At 39.3% G+C, this 27,058-nt stretch overlaps 2 protein-coding genes across 3 annotated transcripts in view; one reads left to right on the top strand and one right to left on the bottom strand.

The window, feature by feature from the left end:
- Positions 1 to 27,058, bottom strand: part of CENPP (centromere protein P) — a 231,964-nt gene that overhangs the window by 20,451 nt on the left and 184,455 nt on the right. The window lies entirely within an intron of this gene.
- The window catches only part of ECM2 (extracellular matrix protein 2), a 56,140-nt gene continuing 44,455 nt past the window's right edge, over positions 15,374 to 27,058 (top strand). Inside the window, exon 1 of the mRNA XM_081238005.1 lies at positions 15,374 to 15,419. The gene's annotated coding sequence lies outside the window, so the exon portion shown is untranslated. The remainder of the gene's footprint in view (positions 15,420 to 27,058) is intronic.

Below are 27,058 nucleotides of genomic sequence, written 5' to 3'. Positions count from 1 at the left end.
ACCCCCCACCAAACTTGGGGTCAGATGTCGACATGGATGGTTCCACACATTGCAAGAGGGTGTGAAGTGATTTCTTACTCACATAATGAGGATTCTGGGAGGGAAGGGCAGCTAGTGTCCAGCTGTGGATGACAGTCATGAAATGAGCCAAGTTGGTACTGGGGGCGGGGGGCAGTGGAGTGGTAAGGGAGAGTCCCTGAGAAAATATGAGGAAGCAGGATTAATTACAGTGGTTTGATTCAGTCTTTGATTCCTATCTGACATGGAGCATAATGCTTGCATAGGGTTTGTGATGGTTGAAGAAACTGAACTACAGGCCTTCCCTGGTGGCGCAGTGGTTGAGAGTCCGCCTGCCGATGCAGGGGACACGGGTTCGTGCCCCGGTCCGGGAAGATCCCACATGCCGCGGAGCGGCTGGGCCTGTGAGCCATGGCTGCTGGGCCTGCGTGTCCGGAACCCGTGCTCCCCAACGGGAGAGGGCACAACAGTGAGAGGCCCGCGTACTGCAAAAAAAAAAAAAAAAAAAAAAAAAAAAAGAAACTGAACTACGATGGATGGACTTGGAGGGCATTACACTAAGTGAAAGAAGTCAGACAGAGAAGACAAATACTATATGATATTACTTATATGTGGAATCTAAAAAATACAACAAACTAGTGAATATAACAGAAAAGAAGCAGACTCACAAATACAGAGAACAAATGAGCCGTTACCAGTGGGGGCATGGGGAGAAGGGTAATATAGGGGTGGTGGAGTGGGCGGTACAAATTTTGGGTGTAAGATAGGCTCAAGGATGTATTGTATAATACAGGGAATATAGCCAATATTTTGTAATAACTGTAAATGGAAAGTAACCTTTAAAAATTGTATTAAATAAATAAATAAACTGAACTAAGAAGAGTCATCGAATTGTAGACAGAAAACATGGTCACTGCTAAGTGCTTGATCATTGCTAATTCTTCCTTCCAAAGACGTAAATAAGCCATTTTCAGCATGAAAGCTGAAATTTACTTTCACTGTTCTGAATTACAGATATCAAATGGCATACCAACATAAATAGATGATGTCATGGCTCCTCCTGCAATCGTGCTGGTGATTTTATAGTGAAAATATTGTTTGTTTCACTAAAGCCTGCTTGAAATTTGTCAGTTTAAAAGCAAAACAACTCTTAACCAGAGAGGAATTTGCTTTTGGTGTGTTATAACAAATGGTTTTTAACCACCTCTAAAAAAGAAAAAAAAAACTCTCAGTAATTTAAGTATATATTCAGAAAAAAAGAAACAAAGCAACCACAGTCCTTGAACATTGTATATAATAATTAAAGGACAATTGTCATGAGAAAGAGCTAAAAGTTATATAAAATCTCAATAATTGGGACTTCCCTGGTAGCCTACCAATGCAGGGGACACGGGTTCGATCCCTGGTCCAGGAAGATCCCACATGCTGCAGAGCAACTAAGCCCGTGCAACACAACTACTGAGCCTGCGCTCTAGGGCCCGCATGCTGCAACTACTGAGCCCACATGCTGCAACTACTGAAGCCTGCACACCTAGAGCCCATGCTCAGCAACAAGAGAAGCCACCTCAATGAGAAACCCACGCAACTCAATGAAGAGTACAGCCCCTGCTCGCCACAACTAGAGAAAGCCTGCACACAGCAACAAAGACCCAACGCAGCCAAAAATAAATTTTTTAAGAAAATCTCAATAATCACTTATAAGTATTATTGTAAATGAAACAAACTAAAAAGAAGTAGTCAGTAAATATTTACTGACAGATTAATAGGCACAAAGCTTGCCTTAGGCTACACAATAGAGCACTCCAACAGTATAAAGATGTTCTCTTCAGGAAGTAAAGATAAATACATGCTGATTGAAGAAAGTTATATTAAATTTTAATAACTTTTCCCTTTCTTACAAAAGCTTTACCTGGGATTGTCTACGTGAAAATACTTTTGTTAAATATGTTTAACTCTGTACTATATTATATCACCAACACCCAGCCAAGCTTTTATGACCTGCACTTGCCCTAGAGATCATAGTTGATAGAAACAGGGGTGAACACATGACCCAAGCTGGCTAAATCAGGTTTTCTGGAAAAATCTGAAATTGAGGGCCATACCACCAATCTGGGAAGTTGCTTTAACTGAAGGTAAATAGGCTTGGGTTCTTTGAGATGGGCCATTGGCCACATGCCTGTCAACACAGTGGGAGCTGTCCTGCAGAAGGCAAGACCTACTGAGAGGAGAATGAAGTGAACATACAGAAAATGGTAGAGATGATTTAACTCAGAAAAAGAAAGCAAGATGAGAGTCCGTGAGGACTGCCTGGACCGTGAGGGTGACCTCATTCCTGGTCCCAGGCCCTTGGGAATCCCTAATGCCCTTCAATAAGAGGGTATTCTCAGTGTCCTTTCAATACACCCATGTTGTACGTAGGCTTATTTGAAGTTTCTATTACTTGCAATCAAAATGTATTTACAAACAAAATGGTCATTTCAATTCCATTAGTGACAATAAAGAGTATGGGATGGATGAGGGAGATATTTTTGCAGAAAGACTATCTAGGTCATCATGAGTGAACATAGATATTAAAAGAGAGGCAGAATCAAGCTCTGAATTATTTGTTCGTTGCCTTTGGTCAATCTCCTCAGTCCTGAAACAGTTCTTTTTAAACATTTTTTCCAGCTTTACACTTATTTTCCTATGGAGAAGATTCAGTGACCTCTTCATTCTGCCATAGTTGGAAGTTCCACCACAAATGACTTAAATTTTATTTAAAAATTTTTTTTATCTCTTTGCCTCTTTTTGATTAGCTTTTTAAAATTTTGCTTTTTCCCATATGTTAGTTGGGATGTCACATGCTCTATTTCTGTATGTCAAATGGTTACCTTAGATATTTTATCATGCATACTCATCAAAGTCCAAATTAATCCATGTCTCAATCCTCCTCACGAACAAAGGACTTTACAGCATTTTAATTTCAGTCACACTTGTACTTTTCAAATTTTAGCTTAAAAAAAAAAGACTTCACTTGACATTATTATGACTTTATTATATGGTCACTGTTTGCTGTATTTACCATATTCTTTGCTCCTACTGCTTCTTACATCTCAAACCTTCTTAGATCATTTTCCCTCTGCCTGAAGAATATCCTTTAATTCTAACATGAACATCTGTTAGAGGTAAATTCTCTCAGTTTCTACTTGTATGACTTTCACTTTTATTTTTTCCAAATTTTATCGCGATATAATTGACATATAAGACTGTATTAGCTTAAGGTGTACCATGATTTGATATATGTATATATTGCAAACTGATCACTGCTGTGACATTTTTATGCATGTTTCTGTACATACATGTGCACACATTTCTTTCGAATATATACCTAGGAGTATGTGTATCTTCAACTTTTATAGATAATATCAAAGTGTTGGTACCAATTTACCATCAAACAGCAGTATATGCGAATAGCTATTGTTCCATATTCTAACAATTGATACTATCAGTCTTTTTACTATTAATCATTGTGGTGAGTGTGCAATGGTATCTGATGGCGAGTTAAAATAGATTTTCCCTCATTTGACTAGTGGAGTTGAACATTTACATGCATTTGTTGGCCATTCGAATTTTGGGATCAGTCTATTCAAATTGCTTGCCCATTTTTCCCTATCAGTTTTTGGAGTTCTTTACAAATACTGCCTGGGATATACCAAATTCTCAATAAAACACACTTGCCATATAAACTACTTATGATTGCTTTTGCCATTTAATGTACCAAGATATATCCCATATCAGTAAACACAAATCTACTTTGTTATTTTTAAGGCAATAAGGCAAGCCATTGTATAGATATACAATATATTGTAATTTAACCAATTGTCTATTGATAATCTTTTAGGTTTGTTGTAATTTTTCACTATTTTATATACTACAATGAATATCCTTCTAAGATAATTTTGTACATTTGTAGAAGCAGAATGGCTTAATGTTGAGTAAAGGCTGATAAAATGACCTATATAAAAAAAAGCTGTCAATTTATATTTCTACCAACAATGTGTAAAAGTGCTTATTTTGGAAAGAGTTTGAAAATTCTCTTCTCTTAGTTCCTGTAATTCTTGTAAACCTTGCCCAAAGTCCTGGATAAAGCCTTTATTATATATAAATTGATATATATATATATATATATATATATATATATATAATATACGTATTCTTTTTCATATTCTTTTCCATTATGGTTTATTACAGGATATTGAATATAGTTCCCTGTGCTATACAGTAGGATCTTGTTGTTTATCTATTTTATATATACTAGTTAGTAACTGCTAATCCCAAACTCCAAACTTATCCCTCCCATTTCCCTCTTGGTAACCATAATTTTGTTTTCTATGTCTGTGAGTCTGTTTCTGTTTTGTAAAAAAGTTCATCTGAATCATATTACTCAGCCATAAAAAAAACCAAAATTGAGTTATTTGTAGTGAGGTGGATGGACCTAGGGTCTGTCACACAGAGTGAAGTAAGTGAGAAAGAGAAAGACAAATACCGTATGCTAACACATATACATGGAATCTAAAAAAAAAAAAGGTTCTGAAGAACCTAGGGGCAGGAGAGGAATAAAGACGCAGATGTAGAGAATGGACTTGAGGAAACGGGGAGGGGGAAGGGTAAGCTGGGACAAAGTGAGAGAGTGGTATGGACATATATACACTACCAAATGTAAAATAGATACCTAGTGGGAAGCAGCCACATAGCACAGGGAGATCAGCTCGGTGCTTTGTGACCACTTAGAGGGGTGGGATAGGGAGGATAGGAGGGAGACGAAAGAAAGAGGAGATACGGGGATATATGTATATGTATAGTTCATTCACTTTGTTATAAAGCAGAAACTAACACACTATTGTAAAGCAATTATACTCCAATAAACATGTTAAAAAAGGAATCATTTTTTAGATTCCACATTTAAGTGATATCGTATGGTATTTGTCTATCTCTTTCTGAATTACATCACTTACTATGATAATCTCTAGGTCCATCCACGTTGCTGTAAATGGCATTATTTCATTCTTTTTTTACAGCTGAGTAGTATTCTACTGTGTGTGTATGTGTGTGTGTATGTATGTGTGTACATATATATACACTACATCCTCTTTTTTTTTTACATCTTTATTGGAGTATAACTGCTTTACAATGGTGTGTTAGCTTCTGCTTTATAACAAAGTGAATCAGTTATACATATACATGTGTTCCCATATCTCTTCCCTCTTGCGTCTCCCTCCCTCCCATCCTCCCTATCCCACCCCTGTAGGTGGTCACAAAGCACCGAGCTGATTTCCCTGTGCTATGCGGCTGCTTCCCACTAGCTATCTATTTTACGTTTGGTAGTGTATATAGGTCCATGCCACTCTCTCACTTTGTCCCAGCTTACCCTTCCCCCTCCCCATATCCTCAAGTCCATGCTCTAGTAGGTCTGTGTCTTTATTCCTGTCTTGCCCCTAGGTTCTTCATGACATTTTTTTCCTTAAATTCCATACACATGTGTTAGCATATGGTATTTGTCTTTCACTTTCTGACTTACGTCACTCTGTATGACAGACTCTAGGTCCATCCACCTCACTACAAATAGCTCAATTTCGTTTCTTTTTATGGCTGAGCAATATTCCATTGTATATATGTGCCACATCTTCTTTATCCATTCATCCGATGATGGACACTTAGGTTGTTTCCATCTCCTGGCTATTGTAAATAGAGCTGCAATGAACATTTTGGTACATGACTCTCTTTGAATTATGGTTTTGTCAGGGTATATGTCCAGTAGTGGGATTGCTGGGTCATATGGTAGTTCTATTTGTAGTTTTTTAAGGAACCTCCATACAGTTCTCCATAGTGGCTGTACCAATTCACATTCCCACCAGCAGTGCAAGAGTGTTCCCTTTTCTCCACACCCTCTCTAGCATTTGTTGTTTCTAGAATTTTTGATGATGGCCATTCTGACTGGAGTGAGATGATATCTCTTTGTAGTTTTGATTTGCATTTCTCTAATGATTAATGATGTGGAGCATTCTTTCATGTGTTTTTTGGCAGTCTGTATATCTTCTTTGGAGAAATGTCTATTAAATCTCCTGCCCATGTTTGGATAGGGTTGTTTGTTTTTTTGTTATTGAGCTGCATGAGCTGCTTGTAAATTTTGGAGATTAACCCTTTGTCAGTTGCTTCATTTGCAAATATTTCCTCCCATTCTGAGGGTTGTCTTTTGGTCTTGTTTATGGTTTCCTTTGCTGGGCAAAAGCTTTGCAGTTTCATTAGGTCCCATGTGTTTATTTTTGTTTTTATTTCCATTTCTCTAGGAGGTGGGTCAAAAAGGATCTTGCTGTGATTTATGTCATAGAGTGTTCTGCCTATGTTTTCCTCTAAGAGTTTGATAGTGTCTGGCCTTACATTTAGGTCTTTAATCCATTTTGAGCTTATTTTTGTGTATGGTGTTAGGGAGTGATCTAATCTCATACTTTTACATGTCCCTGTCCAGTTTTCCCAGCACCACTTACTGAAGAGGCTGTCCTTTCTCCTCTGTACATTCCTGCCTCCTTTATCAAAGATAAGGTGACCATATGTGCGTGGGTTTATCTCTGGGCTTTCTCTCCTGTTCCATTGATCTATATTTCTGTTTTTGTGCCAGTCTCATACTGTCTTGATTACTGTGGCTTTGTAGTATAGTCTGAAGTCAGGGAGCCTGATTCCTCCAGCTCCGTTTTTCGTTCTCAAGATTGCTTAGGCTATTCGGGGTCTTTTGTGTTTCCATACAAATTGTGAATTTTTTTGTTCTAGTTCTGTGAAAAATGCCAGTGGTGGTTTGATAGGGATTGCATTGAATCTGTAGATTGCTTTGGGTAGTAGAGTCATTTTCACAATGTCGATTCTTCCAATCCAAGAACATGGTATATCTCTCCATCTATCTGTATCACCTTTAACTGCTTTCATCAGTGTTTTATAATTTGCTGCATACAGGTCTTTTGTCTCCTTAGGTAGCTTTATTCCTAGATATTTTATTATTTTTGTTGCAATGGTAAATGGGAGTGTTTTCTTGATTTCACTTTCAGATTTTTCATCATTAGTGTATAGGAATGCCAGAGATTTCTGTGCATTAATTTTGTATCCTGCTACTTTACCAAATTCATTGACTAGCTCTAGTAGTTTTCTGGTAGCATCTTTAGGATTCTTTATGTATAGCATCATGTCATCTGCAAACAGTGACAGCTTTACTTCTTCTTTTCCGATTTGGATTCCTTTTATTTGCTTTTCTTCTCTGACTGTTGTGGCTAAAACTTCCAGAACTATGTTGAATAAGAGTGGTGAGAGTGGGCAACCTTGTCTCCTCAGTTTTTCACCATTGAGGACGATGTTGGCTGTGGGTTTGTCATATATGGCCTTTATTATGTTGAGGAAAGTTCCCTCTATGCCTACTTTCTGCAGGGTTTTTATCATAAATGGGTGTTGAATTTTGTCAAAAGCTTTCTCAGCATCTATTGAGATGACCATATGGTTTTTCTCCTTCAGTTTGTTGATACGGTGTATCACATTGATTGATTTGTGTATATTGAAGAATCCTTGCATTCCTGGAATAAACCCCACTTGATCATGATGTATGATCCTTTTAATGTGCTGTTGGATTCTGTTTGCTAGTATTTTGTTGAGGATTTTTGCATCTATGCTCATCAGTGATATTGGCCTGTAGTTTTCTTTCTTTGTGACATCCTTGTGTAGTTTTGGTATCAGGGTGATGGTGGCCTCGTAAAATGAGTTTGGGAGTGTTCCTCCCTCTGCTATATTTCGGAAGAGTTTGAGAAGGATAGGTGTTAGCTCTTCTCTAAATGTTTGACAGAATTCGCCTGTGAAGCCATCTGGTCCTGAGCTTTTGTTTGTTGGAAGATTTTTAATCAGTTTCAATTTCAGTGCTTGTAATTGGTCTGCTCATATTTTCTATTCTCCCTGATTCAGTCTTGGCAGGTTGTGCATTTCTAAGAATTTGTCCATTTCTTCCAGGTTGTCCATTTTATTGGCATAGAGTTGCTTGTAGTAATCTCTCATGATCTTTTGTATTTCTGCAGTGTCAGTTGTTACTTCTCCTTTTTCATTTCTAATTCTATAGATTTGAGTCTTCTCCCTTTTTTTCTTGATGAGTCTGGCTAATGGTTTGTCAATTTTGTTTATCTTCTCAAAGAACCAGCTTTTAGTTTTATTGACCTTTGCTATTGTTTCCTTCATTTCTTTTTCATTTGTTTCTGATCTGATCTTTATGATTTCTTTCCTTGTGCTACCTTTGGGGGTTTTTTGTTCTTGTTTCTCTAATTGCTTTAGGTGCAAGGTTAGGTTGTTTATTTGATATGTTTCCTGTTTCTTAAGGTAGGATTGTATTGCTATATACTTACCTCTTAGAACTGCTTTTGCTGCATCCCATAGGTTTTGGGTCGTCGTGTCTCCACTGTCATTTGTTTCTAGGTATTTTTTGATTTCCTCTTTGATTTCTTCAGTGATGACTTCGTTATTAAGTAGTGTATTGTTTAGCCTCCATGTGTTTGTATTTTTTACAGATCTTTTCCTGTAATTGATATCTAGTCTCATAGTGTTGTGGTCGGAAAACATACTTGATACAATTTCAATTTTCTTAAATTTACCAAGGCTTGATTTGTGACGCAAGATATGATCTATCCTGGAGAATATTCCATGAGCACTTGAGAAAAATGTGTATTCTGTTGTTTTTGGATGGAATGGCCTATGAATATCAAGTAAGTCCATCTTGTTTAATGTATCATTTAAAGCTTGTGTTTCCTTATTTATTTTCATTTTGGATGATCTGTCCATTGGTGAAAGTGGGGTGTTAAAGTCCCCTACTATGAATGTGTTACTGTCAATTTCCCCTTTTCTGGCTGTTAGTATTTGCCTAATGTTTTGAGGTGCTCATATGTTGGGTGCATAAATATTTACAATTGTTATATCTTCTTCTTGGATCGATCCCTTGATCATTATGTAGTGTCCTTCTTTGTCTCTTCTAATAGTGTTTATTTTAAAGTCTATTTTGTCTGATATGAGAATTGTTACTCCAGCTTTCTTTTGGTTTCCATTTGCATGGAATATCTTTTTCCATCCCCTCACTTTCAGTCTGTATGTGTCTCTAGGTCTGAAGTGGGTCTCTTGTAGACAGCATATATATGGGTCTTGTTTTTGTATCCATTCAGCCAGTCTGTGTCTTTTGGTGGGAGCATTTAATCCATTTACATTTAAGGTAATTATCGATATGTATGTTCCTATTCCCATTTTCTTAATTGTTTTGGTTTGTTATTATAGGTCTTTTCCTTCTCTTGTGTTTCTTGCCTAGAGAAGATCCTTTAGCATTTGTTGTAAAGCTGGTTTGGTTGTGCTGCACTCTCTCAGCTTTTGCTTGTTTGTAAAGGTTTTAATTTCTCCATCAAATCTGAATGAGATCCTTGCTGGGTAGAGTAATCTTGGTTGTAGGTTTTTCTCCTTCATCACTTTAAATATGTCCTGCCAGTCCCTTCTGGCTTGCAGAGTTTCTGCTGAAAGATCAGCTGTTAACCTTATGGGGATACCCTTGTGTGTTATTTGTTGTTTTTCCCTTGCTGCTTTTAATATGTTTTCTTTGTATTTAATTTTTGACAGTTTGATTAATTTGTGTCTTGGCGTGTTTCTCCTTGGATTTATCCTGTATGGGACTCTCTGTGCTTCCTGGACTTAACTATTTCCTTTCCCATATTAGGCAAGTTTTCAACTATAATCTCTTCAAATATTTTCTCACTCCCTTTCTTCTTCTCTTCTTCTTCTGGAACCCCTATAATTCGAATGTTGGTGCGTTTAATGGTGTCCCAGAGGTCTCTGAGACTGTCCTCAGTTCTTTTCATTCTTTTTTCTTTATTCTGCTCTGCAGTAGTTATTTCCACCATTTTATCTTCCAGGTCACTTATCCATTCTTCTGCCTCAGTTATTCTGCTATTGATCCCTTCTAGAGTGTTTTTAATTTCATTTATTGTGTTGTTCATCGTTGCTTGTTTCATCTTTAGTTCTTCTATGTCCTTGTTAAATGTTTCTTGCATTTTCTCTATTCTATTTCCAAGATTTTGGATCATCTTTATTATCATTATTCTGATTTCGTTTTCAGGTAGACTGCCTATTTCCTCTTCATTTGTTAGGTTTGGTGGGTTTTTATCTTGCTCCTTCATCTGCTGTGTGTTTTTCTGTCTTCTCATTTTGCTTATGTTACTGTGTTTGGGGTCTCCTTTTTGCAGGCTGCAGGTTCGTAGTTCCCGTTGTTTTTGCTGTCTGTCCCCAGTGGCTAAAGTTGTTTCAGTGGGTTGTGTAGGCTTCCTGGTGGAGGGGACTAGTGCCTGTGTTCTTGTGGATGAGGCTGGATCTTGTCTTTCTGGTGGGCAGGTCCACATATGGTGGTGTGTTTTCGGGCATCTCTGGACTTACTATGATTTTAGGCAGCCTCTCTGCTAATGGGTGAGGTTGTGTTCCTGTCTTGCTAGTTGTTTGGCATAGGGTGTCCAGCACTGTAGCTTGCTGGTCGTTGAGTGAAGCTGGGTGTTGGTGTTGAGATGGAGATCTCTGGGAGATTTTCACCATTTGATATTACATGGAGCTGGGAGGTCTCTTGTGGACCAGTGTCCTGAAGTTGGCTCTCCCACCTAAGAGGCACAGGACTGACTCCTGGCTGCATCACCAAGAGCCTTTCATCCACATGGCTCAGAATAAAAGGGAGAAAAAGTAGAAAGAAAGAAAGAGAATAAAAGAAAATAAAGTAAGGTAAAATACAATAAAGTTATTAAAATAAAAAAATAATTATTAAGAAAAAATTTTTTTCAGGTTAAAAAAAAAGGACAGACAGAACCTTAGGAAAAATGCTGAAAGCAAAGCTATACAGACAAAATCTCATACAGAAGCATACACATACACACTCACAAAAAGAGGAAAAGGGGATAAAAATAATAAATCTTGCTCTCAAAGTCCACCTCCTCAATTTGGGATTATTTGTTGTCTATTCAGGTATTCCACAGATGCAGGGTACATCAAGTTGATTGTGGAGATTTAATCCACTGCTCCTGAGGCTGCTGGGAGAGATTTCCCTTTCTCTTCTTTGTTCGCACAGCTCGTGGTGTTCAGCTTTGGATCTGGCCCCACCTGTGCGTGCAGGTCGCCAGAGGGCGTCTGTTCTTCGCTCAGACAGGACGGGGTTAAAGGAGCAGCTGCTTCGGGGGTCTGGCTCACTGAGGCCGGGGGGAGGGAGGGGTACGGAGTGCGGGGCGAGCCTGCGGCGGCAGAGGCTGGCATGACGTTGCACCAGCCTGAGGCACACCGTGCGTTCTCCCGGGGAAGTTGTCCCTGGATCCCGGGACCCTGGCAGTGCCGGGCTGCACAGGCTCCCTGGAAGGGAGGTGTGGACAGTGACCTGTGCTCGCACACAGGCTTCTTGGTGGCAGCAGCAGCCTTAGCGTCTCATGCCCGTCTCTGTGGTCCGTGCTGTTAGCCGTGGCTCCCGCCCGTCTCTGGAGCTCCTTTAAGCAGCGCTCTTAATCCCCTGTCCTCGCACACCAGGAAACAAAGAGGGAAGAAAAAGTCTCTTGCCTCTTCGGCAGGTGCAGACGTTTTCCCGGACTCCCTCCCGGCTAGCCGTGGTGCACTAACCCCTTCAGGCTGTGTTCACGCCATCAGTCCTCTCCCTGCGCTCCAACCCGAAGCCCGAGCCTCAGCTCCCAGCCCCGCTCGCCCCGGCGGGTGAGCAGACAAGCCTCTCCGGCTGGTGAGTGCTGGTTGGCACCAGTCCTCTGTGAGGGAATCTCTCCGCTTTGCCCTCTGCACCCCCGTGGCTGTGCTCTCCTCTGCGGCTCCGAAGCTTTCCCCCTCCGCCACCCGCAGTCTCCAGCCGCGAAGGGGCTTCCGGTGTGTGGAAACCTTTCCTCCTTCATGGCTCCCTCCCACTGGTGCAGGTCCCGTCCCTATTCTTTTGTCTGTTTATTCTTTTTTCTTTTGCCCTACCCAGGTACATGGGGAGTTTCTTGCCTTTTGGGGGGGGGGTCTGAGGTCTTCTGCCAGCGTTCAGTAGGTGTTCTGTAGCAGTTGTTGCACGTGTAGATGTATTTCTGGTGTATCTGTGGGGAGGAAGGTTATCTCCGCGTCTTACTCTTCCGCCATCTTCCCCCTCTCTCCTACACTACATCTTCTTTATCCATTCATCTTTCGATGGACATTTAGGTTGCTTCCATGTCTTGGCTACTGTAAACAGTGCTGTTATGAATACTGGGGTGTATGTATCTTTTCGAATTAGAGTTTTCTCTGCTTATGTGCCCAGGAGTGGGATTGCCGGATCATATGGTAACTCTGTTTTTAGTTTTGTAAGAACCTCCATACTGTTTTCCATAGTGGCTGCACCAATTTACATTCCCACCGTGTAGGGGAGGGTTTCCTTTTCTCCACACCCTCTCCAGCATTTGTTATTTGTAGACTTTTTAGTGATGGCCATTCTGACTGGTGTGAGGTGATACCTCATTGTAACTTTGATTTGCATTTCTCTAATGATTAGCAATATTGAGCATCTTTTCATGTGCCTCTTGGCCATCTGTATGTCTTCTTTGGAGAATGTCTATTTAGGTCTTCTGCCCATTTTTTGACTGGGTTGTTTGTTTTTTTGTTATTGAGTTGTATGAGCTGATTGTAGATTTTGAAAATTAAGCCCTTGTGCATTACATCATTTGAGAATATTTTCTCCCAGTCCGTACATCATCTTTTCATTTTGTTTATGGTTTCCTTTGCCGTGCAAAAGCTTAGAAGTTTGATTAAGTCCCATTTGTTTATTTTTGCTTTTATTTCTATTGCCTTGGGAGACTGACCTAAGAAAACATTGCTATGATTTATGTCAGAGAATGCATCACCCAGATACCAAAACCAAAGATGCTACCAAAAAGAAAATTACAGGCCAATATCTCTAATGAATATAGATGCAAAAATTCCCAACGAAATATTAGCAAACTGAATCCAATAACACATAAAAAAGATCATACACTACAATCAAGCTGGATTCATCCCAGGGTCACGAGGATGGTTCAACATATGCAAATCAATCAATGCAATACACCATATTAACAAAAGAAAAGAAAAAAGCACAAAGGATCATCTCAATTGATGCAGAAAAAGCATCTGATAAAATTCAACATCCATTCACGATAAAAAATCTTACCAAAGTGGATACAGAGGGAACATATCTCAACATAATAAAAGCTATTTATGACAAATCCACAGCCAACAAAATAATGAACAGTGAAAAGCCTTCCCACTAAAATCTGGAACAAGACAAGGATGCCCAATCTCACCACTTCTATTCAACATAGTATTGGAAGTCCTAGCCACAGCAATCAGACAAGAGAAAGAAATAAACCAATCTCTTTTAAAATCACATCAAAAAAAAAAAACCACTTAGGAATACACCTGACCAAGGAGGTGAAATACTGAGAACTATAAAGCATTATAAAGGAAACTGAAGATGGTTCAAAGAAATGGAAAGATATACCATGCTCCTGAATTGGAAGACTTAATTTTGTTAAAATGGCCATTCTACCCAAAGTAATCTAGTGATTTAATGCGATCCCTATCAAATTACCCATGACATTTTTCACAGAGCTAGAACAAATAATCCTAAAATTTATATGGAACCATAAAGGACCCAGAATTGCCAAAGCAATCCTGAGGGAAAAGAACAAAGTTGGAGGCATAACCCTCCTAGACTTCAGACAATACTACGAATCTACAATAACCAAAACAGTAGTATTGGCACAAAAACAGACACATGGATCAATGGAACAGAATAGAGAGCCCAGAAATAAACCCACACACCTATGGTCAATTAGTCTTCAACAAAGGAGGCAAGAATATAAAATGGGAAAAAGACAGTCTCTTCAACAAGTGGTGCTGGGAAAGTTGGACAGCTGCATGTAAATCAATGAAGTTATAACACACCTTCACACCATGCACAAAAATAAACTCAAAATGGCTTAAAGACTTAAACGTAAGACATGTCACCAGGAATTCCCTGGTGGTCCAGTGTTTAGGACTCTGCACTTCCAATGCAGGGGGTGCGGGTTTGATCCCTGGTCAGGGAACTAAGATCCCACATGCCGTGCAGCACAGCCAAAAAAAAAAAAAAAAAAGAGAGACCGTAAAACTCCTAGAAGCAAACATTGGCAAAACATCCTCTAATTAGGTCTTGAAATACCCCCTACCCTCATAGAGAAATCTTCTCCCTCTCTTGAATTATTGTAATCGTTTCTTAAATGGAGCCCTGCCCCTAGACTTGATCCTTCCACTCACTTCATAAGCCAAACTACAGAGTTATCCATCTATTGATAAAATGCCAAACCGGTTATGCTCCTCTCCTGTGGCCTTTGGGTAAAGCTCCAAACCTCCAACACCCCCTTTTAGAGCCCGTGGAGATTTGGCTGCTTCTCTCCTGCACTCAGTCCTCCACACCTCACAATCACTTTCGCTTCCCAAAAGATGCCAGTTTCATCGGGCCTTTCTCCTACACTATCCCCTCTGGATAGAACATTCTCTCTTACCGTATCCCTCTGTATCCAAACTCTTATTTAACTTTTCAGTTTCAGTTTAAATATGTCTATAGTCATATTTAATCTTAGGTTTGAGGTGACTCCTAGACATTGAAACAAATATGTCAAGAAAGCAGCTAGAAATTTCCAGCATACAGATGGTAATACAGATGATCAAACTCACCTGGAGAGAAATTATAGCTAGAGAAGAGGTTTCAGGCCTGAGATCAAGTCGATGAAGAGGACGAATCAGCAAAGGAGATTATTAAGTGAGGCAAAGGAGTTGGTCTGTAAAAACCAAGAGATATGAGTGTTGGAAAGAGGGGAAGAATCATTTGTGCTGCATGTTGCTAAAAACTGCTCTGACAGCTCCAGATGGGCATCTCCTGCATATTTCCAATAACACCCCACAACCCAGCCACAGAAGTCATCATACTGTTTAATACCAAGGCAGCCATTTGTCTGATCCCTTAGTAAGAACTGACTTTAACTGACTGTAAGCAAGAACTTTGTCAACCTTACTTATCATCATAGATTTCAGCAGTGAGCACAAGATGCACTCAGTAAAAAAAAAAACTTGTTGAATGACTTAATCACCAGCACACATACGTGTAAGTCCTCAAGGAATTGACATACATTTGGGGAAAACATATGGAAACCACTATTTATAACACAAAGCAGGGTGTAATCAGTGCTGGCAAAGTAGTACAGCCAGCGTGCAATGGCTGAACTGTGGAACGGGAGAAAGCTTCCTGGAGAAGATGATACTGAAGTTAGGGACTGAAGAAAAGAGCAGGCTATCAGAAAGTGGAGGTTTGAGGTTCTTTTCTTTTTTTTGCAACTTTATTGGGGTATAATTGCTTTACAATGGTGTGTTAGTTTCTGCTTTATAACAAAATGAATCAGTTACACATATACATATGTCCCCATATCTCTGAGGCTTGGGTTTTTAAAACGATAAAAAATTGTTGTTAATTACCCCATTGTGGCAAGACAGAGATTATTTACATATGTGCCTGTGAGTGGCAACACTCAAACTCTTCACTCTGGCAGAAATGCAGGCTAAAGATGAGCATTGTATTTAAAAATACTATTATTTATGCATTAGTTATCTCAACAGGGTATGACCATGGATAATTTTAGTCTTCTTTACATTTTCTAGCAATTTCTAAATTTACTATTCTGCTATAATTTGCAGAGAGGGGTTTAGTTTTATTCTTTTTAAGACCAGAGTTTCATCTGGGCAAATTGAGAAAAGAACTTAATTCAAAAACGATATCTTTGTACATAGACAAAGAAGTCAGTAATTTCCAGAATACTATTCATAAAAATTCCACAAATCTTAGAAGAGTTTGAAAACTGCATTCACAAATCTGGCAGAATTAAAATTAAATTTCTGTTTAAAAATGGAAATACAACGTAATAAATGAAGTTAACATTAATTTTTTTCCTACTCTTGGATGCTGAAAGATTCTAATGGAAATGAAAAAGATGAGATCACCCACCAGTAATGGGGAAAAAATGAGGCCATGGACAAACACACTATGTTTTGATTTATTAAACCGCAAGCAAGCTTCACTTTATCCCCCATGAGTGATGGCTTAACCGGTTGCCAAAGTCTTCTTTTCCAGTAAATACCTTTGTAAATATTGTGGTTACTCTGATTTATAGCCATCTCCTTCAGACAGTGTATCAGTAGAAAAGAATCCCTTTCCCAACAAAGGTTAAAACTACCATATGTGTAATCGTCTCACAAACCTCATGCTAAGCATGGGTTTCAGGGTTTGCAAGAGGAAAATTATAGGAAAAAAACAGTTCTGGAGGCTGTGTCTGTGGTGACTCATCCCAAAATGGGAACGCCATATCCAGAACGCCGGAGAGAAACACCTGAGTTGTCAACAGGGGACTTTTTAAAAGATAAGAACCTAGTCCCAGAGAAGGATGTGACTCACCCAGTCCTCCCTGGGAGGCAAGAGGCCAAGATGAATTCTAGCCCTGATGCCTCTGAAGTGACGTTTACCACGTCTGCTCTCTAAACACTCAGGCAATCTGGTTTTCATCTCGAAGGCGTCTGACTCCTATGGCTTTATGGGTGTGTGGAGCCATAATGGTGATGAGAGTCAGTTTCTGCTGATGTGGGCTGCAGAACATAGTTCTATCCATCCTTCCATTTCTGCTGGGGGAAGGAGCACTGCAGGGGCGAGCTGTAAAGTGACTCTAGGTTGACTGTTATGGAAAAAAAGAAATCAGACTAACTTGAAGTCACTCTTAGTTCTCCCATTTCTTAGCAAGTCAGGCAAATCATTTAACCCTGTGAAGCTTTAGTTTCCTCATTTAGCCTCTGTAATACTTCAGCTTTCTTCCTCTGTAAACTGGAGGATAACAAGGTACATCACTGGGTTGAAGGATTTATTGAGCACTGTGTCCAGCAGAGAACTAGGCATCTGGCACACAGTGGAACTAGTTAATGCTGCTGGCTCCTTTGTTTCTCTTCCATCCCCATCATGTTTAGGAACAGGAGAGGACCTGATGCTGCCAATGCACATACTAAAAATGTCTACTCCTGGGTTATTCTGCAACTCTACAAAACTATCTAAGTGTTATAATAACATGCATTATATTTTTAGCTTTGAATGCACACTCTTATGGCAAAAAATGACTTACTGTAGTTTTTAAGAATGGAAATTAAACCATAAATACCAAATGTGATTTTCTTTGCACGAAATTTCTCCTCTACAAAATTTAACCTAAACTCTCTTGAACTCTTGTCAGAATATTACACGTGTGAAGACAAGTTAGTTTGGATAAGCAAAACAATATCCTGGCTATAGGGACATGATATAAACTCACATCTCCTTTCAAGCCTAAACTTAAATAAACATCTATAAAAAGCAGAGACAAAACCAAAATTTAAAACCCCTCTGAGCAGTAAAACCAGTAATAAGGTAAATCTTGCATTTCTGTATTTCCATGAGTTATCTACAATAAGGAATACAGGAGGAATAACAAGTTTTGGAGGGTAGATAGTATATCTTGTTCTTCTGGATGTGCTGATGCAATGTGTGGGAGAGATCTAAGCCAAGTTGAACAAATGGAAGTTGGCAATTTGAATATAAAGCTCAGGAAACAGTTTAGAGCTTAGAATAGATCTGTAGCTTATTGGTGTATGTTAAAGCAATGTGATTACTGCTCGTTTATGTTTGCTTAGTGGACGAACAAGATCGTGAGGGAGAGCAAGGACAGATAGAGAAGAGGGCTATGGAGGATGGGGAACATCAATATTTACAATGTGTAAGTATGTGGGGTGAGGGCAGTAAAAGATGAGAAAGAAAGTAAGAAAGATAGAAGTAAGAACAGACTGACTTCCAAGAATAGGGCAATCAATAAGAAAATGACAAAAAAAAAGAAGGCTGATTAGATAGCTTCTGGGGGCCACTGGACATTTGAGAGGACACTTTCACAACAACCATAAATGCCACAACAGAATCGCAGTAGTAGCAGAAGTTGTTAAGGAACAAATGGGAAGTTGAATACATGGAGGCATTTCCTGTAGATATTCTTTTAAGAAATTAAGGAGAAAATGGGAAGATAAAATAGATGGCAGTTTGAGGACAGCCAGACAGGATATAGTAAGATTCTTTCTGGCTTACAGAAGCTGAATATATTAGTAGGTGAAGAAGAACAAATTATGATTATGCAAAATGCCATGCTACTGATTCAAGGACAGCAAGATTCCATTGAGACACAGTCACTGCCATCATTGAACACCTGGGCATGAATGTCGCACTCTCGAGACAGTTGAGTCATTTAGGTTTAGGTCATGAATACAGAAGAATGGATACCTGGGAGGTGTGAATTCATACACAAGACCAGACTGGCAAATATTAAAGGGCTCCTCCCGATCCACAGATAAGTTTATGAAGATGCTCTCTTCAGTCATGTATGAGAACTTACTTGCTTCTCACACATTTATTTGCTGTACTTTTTGTACCCAAATCAGATTATTTCAGAATAGTTTCCTTGATTTGTATTACACTACAGTAGCACTTCGCTTATCTCAAGAGCAAAGTACATTTAGAAACATACGAAATCACAGAGGACATCATTTTTGGGAATTGTGGTGTATCATGAAACCACTACACCCAAGTCCTTACCATATGATTTCTCCACTCAGAATATTTTCTTCTCTGAAAACTATGGTTTCCACTCACGATATTTCTTGGTTTGTAATCCTAGCCCCCCACTTAGACCTGGGTGAGAGTGTATCTCTGGAGTCTCTGAAATGGGCTCCACACTGGTCCTCCTCTGGCTCTCCCCTTCCCACTAAGCAAGGGCCCCACATGCTTTCTCACAGCTAGCACCTCCCCCTCAAGATCATGCTCTGGGCATGCACCTAACACCCCAGAGTTTCCTGCCCTAGTGTCTTAGTTTCCAGGGCCCATGCAGGCCTCTTCCCTGGCTCTATCACCCTAAGGACACACCCAGCTGCTAGTGTGAGCAACCCTAGGCCCAAAGGGTTTGCTTGTATGCAGGTGAGGAGGAACTTGGAAGCATGGGCTGGGTGTCCACACAAGCAGGTCAAAACTTGGGGCAGAACATGGCATGGGGTAGGAGGGAAATGGCCACCATCCTGCTCCTTCCTGAGCCACCATATTCTTGTGGAGGCAAATTCTGAGAAGTTCAGCTTTCCAGGTAGTTATAAAGGATGCTGGACAGGGTAAGAGAATGGAGCCCCAACATAATTTATTTAACTATTTCCTAGCTTGATTTATAATTTTGCTCATTTGTAATATCATATATGAACCTTCATCCGTACTCTTGCCTCAATCCCTTCATCCCTTCCAGCCTCCCCAAATGATTGTTCCTGCAGCACAACAGGAAATCAAACGAAGATGAAATGAAGAAATGATAGGCCCTAGGAACACTTGTTATATCAAATGTAACCTCTTATACTTTACTCAAATCTTAATACAAGGAATGGCACTAATTCATTAGATGTTTCCTCTTACCAAGACTCAGCGGGGACTTCCCTGGTGGTCCAGTGGTAAAGAATCCACCTTACAATGCAGGGGATGCAGGTTCGATCCCTCGTCAGGGAACCAAGATCCCACATGCCGTGGGGGCAATTAAGCTTGTGTGCCTCAACCAGAGCCCACGTGCTGCAAACTATAGAGCCCACGCGCTCTGGAACCTACGCACCACAACTACAGAGCCCACACGCCCTGGAGCCTGTGAGCCACAACTAGAGAAGAGAAAACCTGCATGCCACAACTAGAGAGAAGCCTGAGCACCACAGTGAAGAGCCCACGCATCACAGCGAAAGACCCTGTGTGCCTCAGTGAGGATCACACATGCCGCAACTAAGACCCAATGCAGCCCCAAATAAATAATAAAATAAATAGATAACAATCTTAAAAAAAAAAAAGACTCGGCACCCCAACATCCTCAAGTGGCATCATTCATTCACTTGAGTTTGTCTCCACACCTAGAAGTAATGCAGAGAAACTCATCAATGTGTCCTCTGCCCGATGTGCTCAGCATGGGGTTGCAGGGTCTGTTCTAGAGATCTGGGAGTTCAAAGGAGGGATGCAGAATTAGTAGACTGGAGGACCCAAGGACAGAGAATCTGACCTAGAACTTGCCTCTGTCCATGTCATTTGTTTTACTAAGAATGGCCTCTGATCAAACTCTGCTCAGGGAGTGAGGGAAGTTCCTAGAGATGGGTGGACCTCTATGGTCCCTGTGGTCTGACAATGCCATCTTAAGAAGGCAGAATCAAAGACACATGGAACCTTAGCATTAAAATGATATCATCGAGTCCATGTATCCCTGGGATAAATCCCACTTGATCATGGTGTACGATCCTTTTAATGTATTGTTGGATTCAGATTGCTAGTATCTTGCTGAGGATTTTTGTGACTATGTTCATCAGTGATATTGGCCTGTAATTTTCTTTTTTTTGCGGTATCTTTGTCTGGTTTTGGAATCACAGTGATGGTAGCCTCATAGAATGAGTTTGGGAGTATTCCTTCCTCTGTGATTTTTTTGGGAATAGTTTCAGAAGGATAGGTGTTAACTCTTCTCTAAATGTTTGATAGAATTCGCCTGTGAAGCCATCTGGTCCTGGACTTTTGTTGGCTGGAGTGGTTTTTTTTTTTTTTTTTTTTTTTTTTCCGCACTGCACAGCATGCGGGATCTTAGTTCCCCGACTAGGGATCGAACCCGCGCCCCCTGCAGTGGAAGCCTGAAGTCTTAACCACTGGACCACCAGGGAAGTCCCTGTTGGGAGTTTTTAAATCACAGTTTCAACATCAGTACTTGTGACTGGTCTGTTCATATTTTCTATTCTTGATTCAGTCTTGGGAGATTGTACGTTTCTAAGAACTTGTCCATTTCTTCCAGGCTGTCCATTCTTTTGGCATATAGTTGCTTGTAGTTGTCTCTTATGATCCTTTGTATTTCTGTGGTGTCCACTGTAACTTATCCTTTTTCATTTCTAATTTTATTGATTTGAGCCCTCTCCCTTTTTTCTGATGAGTCTGGCTAAAGGTTTATGAATTTTGTTTATCATTTCGAAGAACCAGCATTTAGTTTCATTGATCTTTCCTACTGTTTTCTTCGTTTATATTTCATTTATTTCTGCTCTGATCTTTGTGATTTCTTTCCTTCTACTAACTTTGGGTTTTGTTTGTTCTTCTTTCTCTCATTGCTTTGGGTGTAAGGCTAGGTTGTTTATTTGTGATTTTTCTTGTTTCCTGAAGTAAGACTGTATTGCTACAAACTTCCCTCAGAACTGCTTTTGCCACGTCCCATAGATCATTGTGCTTTCGTTTTCATTTGTCGCTAGGTTATTTTTTGATTTCCTCAGTGATCCATTGGTTGTTTAGTAGCATATTGTTTAGCTCCACATGTTTGTGTTTTTTCACAGTTTTTTTCTTGTAGTTGATTTCTAATCTCATAGAGTTGTGGTTGGAAAAGATGCTTGACATGATTTCAATTTTCTTAAATTTACCGAGGCTTGCTTTGTGGCCCAGCATGTGATCTCTCCTGGAGAATGTTCCATGTGCACTTGAGAAGAATGTGTAATCTGCTGCTTTTGGATGGGATGCTCTATAAATATCAATTAAGTCCATCTGGTCTAACATGTCATTTAAGGCCTGAGTTTCCTTACTGATCTTCTGCCTGGATGATCTGTCCATTGAGGAAAGTGGGGTGTTAAAGTCCCCCACTATTATTGTGTTACTGTTGATTTCTCCTTTTATGTCTGTTAACATTTGCCTTATATACTGAAGTGCTCCTATGTTGGGTGCATATATATTTACAATTGTTGTATCTTCTTGGATTGATCATTATGTAGTGTCCTTCTTTGTCTCTTGTAACAGTCTTTATTTTAAAGTCTATTTTGTCTGATACTAGTATTGCTACACCAACTTTCTTTTGATTTCCATCTGCATGGAATACCTTTCTCCATCTCCTTACTTTCAGCCTGTACGTGTCTCTAGATGTGAAGTGGGTTTCTTGTGGACAGCACGTATATGGATCTAGTTTTCAAATCCTTTCAACCAGTCTATGTCTTTTGTTTGGATAATTTAATCAGTTTACATAAGGTAATTATTAGTATGTTCTTATTGCCATTTCGTTGTTTTGGATTTGTTTTTGTAGGCTTTTTTTTTCCTTTCCTGTTTTGTTTTCTTGTGATTTGATAACATTCTTTAGTGTTGTGTTTGGATTCCTTTTATTTATTTGTGTGTATACCTATTAAAGATATTTGATTTGTGGTTGCTATGAGGTTTTGATATAGCAGTCTATATATATACATAATTGTTTTAGGTTGCTGATCTCTTAATTTCAAATGCATTTCCAATATCCTGAATTTGTGCTCTCCTCTTCTCAAAATTGCTGGTTTTGATATCATATTTGTATGCAGATGATTTCCTACCTTTACTTTATGTTTGCCTTTACTGGTGAGCTTTTCCATTCGTAATTTTCTTGTTTCTAGTTTTTCAATATCCGTAAATCTATCAGTGTGATACATCATATCAACAAATTGAAGAATAAAAATCATATGATCATCTTAATAGATACAGAAAAAGATTTTGACAAAATTCAACACCAATTTATGATAAAAACTCTCCAGAAAGTAGGCATAGAGGGAACATATCTTAACATAATAAAGGCCATATACGACAAACCTACAGCTAACATCATAATCAACAGGGAAAAGCTGAAAGCATTTCCTCTAAGATCAGGAATACGACAAGGATGTCCACTGTCACCACTTTTATTTGACATATTTTTGGAAGTCCTAGCCACAGCCATCAGAGAAGAAAAAGCAATAAAAGGAATCCAAATTGGAAAAGAATAAGTACAACTGTCACTGTTTGCAGATGACATGATACTATACATAGAAAATCCTAAAGATGCTGTCAGAAAACTACTAGAGCTCATCAATGAATTCAATAAAGTTGCAGGATACAATATTAATACACAGAAATCTGTTGCATTTCTATACACTAACAACAAGAGATCAGAAAGAGAAATTAAAGAAACAATCTCACTTACCATCGCATCAAAAAGAATAAAATACCTAGGAACAAACATATCTAAGGAGATAAAATACCTGTACTCCAAAAACTACGAGACACTGATGAAAGGAATCAAAGATGACACAAACAGTTGGAAAGATATACCATGTTCTTAGATTGGAAGAATCAATATTGTCAAAATGACTATACTACCCAATCTACAGATTCAATGCAATCCCTATCAAATTACCAATGGCATTTTTCACAGAACTAGAACAAAAAATCTTAAAATCTGTATGGAGACACCAAAGACCCCCAAAATAGGCATATCAATCTTGAGAAAGAAAAACGGAGCTGGAGGAATCAGGCTCCCTGACTTCAGACTATACACCAAAGCTACAGTCCTGAAAACAGTATGGTATGGCACAAAAACAGAAATATAGATCAATGGAACAGGATAGAAAGCCAGAAATAAACCCACACACCTATGGTCAATTAATCTATGACAAAGGAGGCAAGACTATACAATGGAGGACAGACAGTGTCTTCAATAAATGGTGCTGGGAAAACCAGACATCTACACATAAAAAAATGAAATTAGAACATTCTTTAACACCATACACAAAATTAAATTCAAAATGGATTAAAGACCTAAATGTAAGACTGGATACTATAAAACTCTTAGCAGAAAACGTAGGCAGAACACTCTGAGATAAATCGCAGCAACATCTTTTCTGAGCAGTCCCCTAGAGTAAAGGATATAAAAGCAAAAATAAATAAATGGGACCTAATTAAACTCAAAAGCTTTTGCACAGCAAAGGAAACCACTGACAAAATGAAAAGACAACCCACAGAATAGGAGAAAATATTTGCAAACAATGTGACCGATAAGGGATTTGCCTCCAAAATTTACAAAGAGCTCATGCGGCTTAATATCCAAAAAACAAACAACCCAATCAAAAATGGGCAGAAGACCTAAATAGACATTTCTCCAAAGAAGATATACAGATTGCCAACAAACACTTGAAAGGATGTTCAACATCACTAATCATTACAGAAATGCAAATCAAAACTACAATGAGATATCACTTCACACCGGTCAGAATGGCCATCATCAAAACATCTACAAATAATAAATGGTGGAGAGGGTGTGGAGAAAAGGGAACCCTCTTGCCCTGTTGGTGGGACTGTAAATTGATACAGCCATTATGGAGAACAGGATAGAGGTTCCTTAAGAAACTAAAAATAGAACTACCATATGACCCAGCAATCCCACTACTGGACATATATCATGAGAAAACCATAATTCAAAAAGAGACATGTACCACAATGTTCACTGTAGCACTATTTACAGTAGCCAGGACATGGAAGCAACCTAAGTGTCCATCAACAGATGAATGGATGAAGAAGATGTGGCACATATATACAATGGAATATTACTCAGCCATAAAAAGAAATGAAATTGGGTTATTTGTAGTGAGGTGGATGGACCTAGAGTCTATCATACACAGTGAAGTAAGTCAGAAAGAGAAAAACGAGTACCATGTGCTAACACATATATATGGAATCTAAAAAAAAAAAAGGTTCTGATGAACCCAGGGACAGGACAGGAATAAAGACACAGACATAGAGAATGGACTTGAGGACACGGGGAGGGGGAAGGGTAAGCTGGGATGAAGTAAGAGAGTAGCACTATATATATACACTACCAAATGTAAAATAGATAGCTAGTGGGAAGCAGCTGCATAGCACAGGGAGATCAGTTTGGTGCTTTGTGACCACCTAGACGGGTGGGATAGGGAGGGTGGGAGGGAGATACAAGAGGGAGGGGACATGGGGGTGTATGTATGTATATAGCTGATTCACTTTGTTATACAGTAGAAACTAATACAAAATTGTAAAGCAATTATACTCCAATAAAGATGTTTAAAAAATACAAAAATGGAAGTATTTAGAATTAAATATATTAAAAGATGTATACAGTCTCTCAAAGAAACTTATAGAACATTACTGAACACAACTGCTTACTTGAAGGAACACCTACAGGTTAAATTTTTGATAATTTGGGCACAAAATGAAAAATGACATAATGGACTATAATGGATGGCATTTAAAAAAAAGAATCCATAAGTTCATGCTGATAGCAAAAACATTCAAAAGGAGGGTGGGAAGGATGGAAAGCTCTTCTTCACAAAAGAAAGCCACCAAATAAGAAGTGAATGATGGAATTTCAAATCACTGTTTTGCAACCTCCATAGTAAGAACTGATCATCAATGGATGCTAAAATCATTAGGTGAAAGATTATAGGGAACAGACTGTGTCATATAATGTCATCCAGTAGGTTATTTATTAATTTCAAAGGAAAAAGGTCCCTTTTCAAAGGTGAAATTTGGCAGACATCATCTTAGTGAGGAGATCAAACTTAACATCAGCAACAATGAGACATCAGATCAAGTATGTTCTGAGGTGAGCACTGAGCAGGGAACAGTACCTTTCATCCAATACATCTGCCAAAAACTTTAACCAAAATCTAATCATGAGGAAAGAATAACCTATCCAAGTTAAAGATTTACAAAACAATTTACAAAACGTTCTTAAAAAATGTCAATGTCATGAAAGACCAAAAAAGACCAAAAAAAAAAAAAAAGAGAGAGTGAGAGAGTGAGAGAGTGAGAGAGAGAGAGAGAGAGAGAGAGAGAGAGAGAGAGGGAGAGAAAACTGGAGAACTGCTGCTTTAAACTGATGAGACTGAACATGTCAGGACTTCCCTGGTGGCGCAGTGGTTAAGAACTGGTGGGCTTCCTTGGTGGCGCAGTGGTTGAGAGTCCGCCTGCTGATGCAGGGGACATGGGTTCGTGCCCCGGTCCAGGAAGATCCCACATGCCACGGAGCAACTAGGTGCCACAGCTGCTGAGCCTGTGCTCTGGCACCTGCGAGCCACAACTGCTGAAGTCCGTGCGCCTAGAGCCCGTGCTCTGCAACAAGAGAGGCCACCTCAATGAGAAGCCCATGCACCGCAACGCAGAGTGGACTCCGCTCGCTGAAACTAGAGAAAGCCCGCACACAGCAACGAAGACCCAACACAGCCAAAAATAAATAAACAAATAAATAAAGATACATATCAACTAAATTTAAAAAAATGGGCAGAAGACCTAAATAGACATTTCTCTAAAGACAATATACAGATGGCCAAGAGGCACATGAAAAGATGCTCAACATCACTAATTATGAGAGAAATGCAAATCAAAACTACAATGAGATATCACCTCACAACTGTCACAATGGCCATCACCAAAAAAATCTATACAATGAATGCTGGAGAGGGTGTGGAGAAAAGGGAACCCTCCTACATGGTTGGTGGGAATGTAGATTGGTACAGCCACTATGGAGAACAGTATGGAAGTTCCTTAAAAGCTAAAAATAGAGTTACCAGATGATCCAGCAATCCTACCCCTGGGCATATATCCAGAGAAATCCATGGTTCGAAAGGATACAGGCACGCCAATATTCATTGCAGTGCTGTTTACAATAGCCAAGACATGGAAGCAACCTAAATGTCCATTGACAAATGAATGAATAAAGATGATGTGGTACATATATACAATAGAATATTACTCAGCCATTAAAAGAATGAAATAATGCCATTTGCAGCAACATGGGTGGAACTGGAGATTATCATACTAAGTGAAGTAAGTCAGACAGAGAAAGACAAATATGATATCACATATGCAGAATCTCAAAAAAATGATACAAATGAACTTATTTACCTAACAGAAACAGACTCACAGACTTCGAGAACCAACTTATGGTTAACAGGGGGGAAGAGGAGGGGAGGAGGGATAGATTGGGAGTTTGGGATTGACATGTACACACTGCTACATTTAAAACAGATAACCAGCAAGGGCCTACTGTATAGCACAGGGAAC

Source organism: Mesoplodon bidens, assembly GCF_964165515.1.
Source record: "Mesoplodon bidens genome assembly, chromosome: 6".
In the NCBI taxonomy this organism is placed as follows: Eukaryota; Metazoa; Chordata; class Mammalia; order Artiodactyla; family Ziphiidae; genus Mesoplodon; species Mesoplodon bidens.
The sequence above is the reverse complement of the archived record's forward strand: the minus strand, read 5'-3'. Positions and strand labels throughout refer to the sequence as shown.